General features: G+C 29.0%; 1 protein-coding gene across 6 annotated transcripts in view; it reads left to right on the top strand.

Moving 5' to 3' along the window:
* Positions 1-3557: 3557 nt before the first annotated feature.
* Positions 3558-5268, top strand: part of LOC106679831 (protein Nazo) — a 6778-nt gene continuing 5067 nt past the window's right edge. Inside the window, exon 1 of one of the 6 annotated variants that reach the window (XM_067052471.1) lies at positions 3558-3681. The gene's annotated coding sequence lies outside the window, so the exon portion shown is untranslated. Of the gene's footprint in view, positions 3682-3705; positions 3832-5268 lie in introns of those variants that run through there. The other 5 variants (XM_067052468.1, XM_067052472.1, XM_067052470.1 and 2 more) reach the window with 5 other exon arrangements.

The raw sequence follows: 5268 nt of genomic DNA, 5'->3' as shown, positions 1-5268 counted from the left end.
TCAAACAATACATTTATAAATATAATAATATATTAAATATGAACGATGTTTTTTCTCCTATTTCAAGATTAAAATATACCTATTAAAAGAAAATTTATTATAAAAAAAAGTGTAATAGTGTTACTCATGTGGTACTAACAAGAAAGAAGGAACCAACTAATACTTATGTTACTCTTCAGCTTTAAATAAAAATTGTTGAGGCCCTTTACTTAGTGCAAGATCAGAATCAATGCTAAATGGCAGTGGCGATTATTGCTCAACTTCGTTTGCATGTTTCTTGTTTGCTAATTATTAATTATTTAGGAGTAAATTAATCTTCCACCCTGTAGGAAAATTTAGTACCACTTTTCAATGCTAACTGATTTCAATCAAATTTCATACAACAATTTTTCAAAAGCAAATCAAAATTTATTTTATTGATCTTCTACTCTTTTTCTATTAGCCATGAAAAGTATTAATCTTCTGTCTCATTTCATCAGTTGATTGTGGTAAAATTATCTAACTAAAAAGTAGTTTGTGGGAGGGGAAGAGGTGAGATGAAACTCCTATATGACAGTATTGGGCACGACTTAATAGTTTTTTAAAATATGAGAGTTTATTCCTTTGCTACAGTTCCTGTACAAAGCCTTAATATGGTATGTTTCCTAAAAAAATCATATTAATAATGGAATTAAAGAAATCAGTTCAGGTTACAATGGAGAAATATTTAAGCTATTATCAAGTAACATAAATAAAATTTAAAAATACTGAAAAAAAAATAAAAATATTTCTTAAATGAGTTACTAATTATTCTACATTTTTCAGTCATTTAAATAGCAGAAATAAGACTGTTAGAGTAGATATGGGTTGACGATTGAGTATTACTACAAAAAAGCTAAAAATTTAATACCGATTGAACTCTGTACCTTTCTTGTTGCTGGACTGCCAATTTCAAACTTATATTAATCTTAAATTTATAATAATAAAGGCTTAGGAAACCCGAAGGTTCAATGATGATACCAGCAATTGTTCTATACATACATCTATCCAGTGAACCCCTTCAAACCCAGATTTACCATATCAGACTTTAAGCAATCTTCTCATCTTTGTTTCAGTTTACCCCTTGGATGTTTACTCTTTGGTTTAGATTATTATGTATGTTTCTTGTTGGGGCTGCATTTACGAAATATCATAGCACACGATCTCATTTTATTTCAAATAAAGGTAGATATATTCCTTAAATAAAAGGAAGATGGTCTGGGTGCAGTAAAAAAAAAAAAAAAACTCTAATAATTTGAGTTATTTTTTGCTTTGTTACTGCATCCTAACCATCATCCTTTTATATATTACACACAGTCAATCAACGATCTTCCAATAGTCATATTCATGTAGTTTTACAAAATATTGCTGATTGAATGCATTCTTTAACTAAGAAGTTTACTTTCAAAAAAGGCACAGATTCAATTTGAAAAAGTCTTTAGGATGGTATGAAATTGAATGAGAGCACTGGTTAAACAATTATTCCAACTTGAGCTGTAGAAGAGAAAGGGATTTTTTCAATCAGTTTTGATAGAAAATGATTAGAGGAATCAATTAAGTTCTACCAAATGAATTTCAAATGGAAAAAAACACTCCTTTTATTTCATGGATATGCACCTTTAGAAAGTATGCTCCTCTATTGTTTTATTATTCCTGATTTAAATTATAAAAATATACATATTCTAAAGGAAGAGAGAAGTCTGGACACAACATATGTAAACAAATGTGCGGTTGATTTGCAGATCACACCACTCTATAGAATAAAAGCTGTATCTTCTTCCGAAATTTCAAATCAGTAAGACTAAGGTTTGGAGATGGAATAGTTGTGATAAATGTTCAATTAACCCCAAACTTTTTTTTTTATTTTATGCAGATAAAACTGTGCTTTTAAATCACAAATAACTCTTTTACCTGGGGAAAACTGGAGAAACTCTACGAAATATAATTTAGAGGCTGGAAGTCTTTCCGTTTGGGTTGGACAACAGCTGGTCTCGAAATTAAATTTATACCTTAGAACTCGCAAGTAAAAATCAAAGGATCAGATCATTTCAGGAAAGAAAAGGTAACAGAAGTGCTATCTGGTCCATGAGGATTGCCCATCTGACCTATAAAAACCAAAAACATCAGTGCCCCATTATACTATTCTCCCAATCTCGTCTTCTTCCAATACCAGTGAAATATAATTTTTTTTTTTTTTTAATTTAAACTATACCAGAAAGAAAATAATAAGTGAGATTACTTATCCTAATGTAATTTGTTAGTTTTTTGTGTATTATCGCTTAATTCTACATATGATAAAATAGCTCAAATTTAAAAAATTTATTTTTATTTAGGATTTCTAAAATACCAATTTTATAACAATTTTCTAATAATTATAATTTTTACCTATGTTAATCTTTGGTAGTTTTCCTGGTAAGAGAGAAATTAGTGACCAATAAAATAATAAAAAAAAACAACTAAATTTTGCAGCCTTATTAGTTTCTTGCCAATGCAGCTTTATTAGTTTCTTTTATCAGTAGTTACTAATTGATAAAAAAGAGGATATTTTTAATTTTTTATGAAAAAAACTTCTTGATAAAATATTAGTTAATTCCGATGTTATTGGAAACAACAACTAATAATTTTATTTAAAAAAGTATGCAAAAACACAATTTTTTATTGTTTTACATGTTACAACTTTATCTTCAAAGTTATCAAGTTATAAAGAGCATGAAGGAATGTAAAATTAATCAAAAACGCTAATTAATAACTCATTAAGAACATATATACATAAATACGATTGAAAAAGTAGACATAATTTTAATTTCGATCAGTAAAAGAAAAAAGAACGATATATTATGAATTTAGAAAATATAAAAGTATTAGTTTAAATAAATGTCTGCAGATAGCAGCACAAATCAAGAAAAGTAGAAAATGTTAGTTCCAACTACCGTCGCAAGAGGCCAGCACTATCCAGTCATTACTACTATCAAGTCGAAATAGCAGGAAAATTTTATTTTGTATTAGGATAGTAGGAGTTAACAGGAGTTCAATCAGGTCGGTACTGGCTGAATCATTTAGCTCTTGTTATCTTCTACTCTCCTAATACAAAATAAAATGCGACTTTGGAAATGGCTGTTTGGTTGGTGCTGCCCTCTCTTGGTGCTAGCTGGAACTAACGTTTTCTACATTTCTTGATTTGTGCTGCCATCTTTTGACAGTTAATACAACTATTATTATTTTATTAAAATAAACATCTTACTATCTTTTTACTTTCGAATTAGCTGTTTGGATGGTCCTGGCCTCTTACGGCACAAATTGGAAATAATGTTGCAGGCAGTTATTTAAACTATTACTTCTACATTTCCTAAATTTATCGTTATTTTTTATTCTTTTATTGATCGAAATCAAAATTATGTCTGGTTTTTTAATCGTAATAGTTTATGCATGGTCCTAATAAGTTATTAATTAGCATTTTTGATAAATTTTACATTCTTTCATGCTCTTTAAAAGAATACGACCATATTTATTTCATGGTGGCGCTATCTCTTTTTATCATTCTAAAACCAAATAGTAACCTCAAATGGGCCACAGGAGATAACCTGTGAATCACAAAAAGCTTTATCAAAGTGTCACCATTGCTATTATTTTTATCTTGTTTGTCTTGACTGACTTTTTCTTGAGGTAGGTTTATCTTTCTTTTTTTTTTTTAAATTATCAAGAAAATTACAAAGTTCAATTCAAAGTTCTTGTGTAACAGTGGTTCTCAATTCTATGATCTATTATTGGACTTAATCACTTTGGAAAGCCATAAATAATTATTAAGGTTGATTGGTAACTACTGTGAATATTCCCTAGATTTACTATTTCCATGTAATATAATGGTTATCTGAAAATATAGGTGTATTGTTTTGATATCTATTTTCAGTACTTGAATTATTTTTGCATATTACTCTTACAAAGTTTGCATTAATGTAATATTTTTCCAATTAAATTTTATAATTAATTCATTCATTGAATCTGACTAGGAACCAAATCCACTCTAGTAGTCTTATTTCTATTGTGTTATTGACTGAAAAAATGAACAATGATTATCAACTGTATGAAAGTTTTTTTTTTCAATAGTTTTTAATTGTATTTATATCACTTGACAGTTGCTTAGTTATTTGCTGACTAGGTCATACCATGTTCTATAACAGCTGATATGCTTTATTACATGTATGTACTGAAATTTTCGATCTTATTGACAATTCTTTGCTTTCATTATATTTTCTTTATCTCTATTTATGATTTCCACTAAACTGAAATTAATTTCCCTCAATGTAATTCTTATTTGTGGTCTCAGAACCCTTTATTGTCATCACTACTGACTGTAATGAAATCAGTTTCGGTTGACACCTCTCTTTTGTTAACTTGGGATTTGTTCTTTTATTGGAAAACTTCATAAAAATAAAAGGTCTTTAAAATAGGTCTGACTGTAATGAAATCAGTTTCGGTTCACACCTCCCTTTTGTTTACTCAGGATATGTTCTTTTATTGGAAAACTTATAAAAACAAAATATCTTAAAAACAAAACGTCATTTTACACTCATTTCAGAAATTAATTCATGGTTATTTTAAATGCAGCTAGTTAGTCAGAAACGTATTCAAAAATTTGTTACTCCAGAATCAGTGGGCATCTATTGATACTTACTATTTGTTAATCTCAAGAAGGAGATTTCATGAAACCGAAGTGATAATAAAGTGTGAGAAACATTGCCTAAGCTTGACAAACCTATTGTTTGCTGCCTACGAACTGACATTGTCTAGTTTTTATGGTGAAAGGGTAATTTTCAGGTGATGATGATACTCATTACCATGCTGCAATAGTTCTTTTTTAATACTATTATTTTTTTTTGTTTATTTTGTAGTTTCATAGTTTGCTTCTGGCAAATTCCTACCTTTGTTATCGTTTTTTTAATATCCAGCCTACTAACTAGGATAAGTGAGCTCTTCAAGTTCCTACTACTGCAGAACAATTATTCTAATGGCCACTGCTTTTAGGTGGTATCTGTCTGATTTTTCAACACTCCCCATCTAAAGTCGGCAACTGTGCTATTGTCCACCACATTTACTAATTAGAGTTTAGCCAAGAAAATCACTTGAGCTATCTTTTTTTATGGATACCGTTTTTTATGATACCAGGAAGCCTTATGGAAAATTGTGGATTTTGGAAGATTTGTCTCACTCTATTGTTTTTAGAATCACCCATATTGGTGTTAATTATTGATA

This window comes from Halyomorpha halys, unplaced genomic scaffold, assembly GCF_000696795.3.
Source record: "Halyomorpha halys isolate HHAL.00 unplaced genomic scaffold, Hhal_1.1 Scaffold223.1, whole genome shotgun sequence".
NCBI classification, from domain to species: Eukaryota; Metazoa; Arthropoda; class Insecta; order Hemiptera; family Pentatomidae; genus Halyomorpha; species Halyomorpha halys.
Note: the sequence above shows the minus strand (reverse complement) of the source record. Positions and strands in the feature narration are given on the sequence as shown.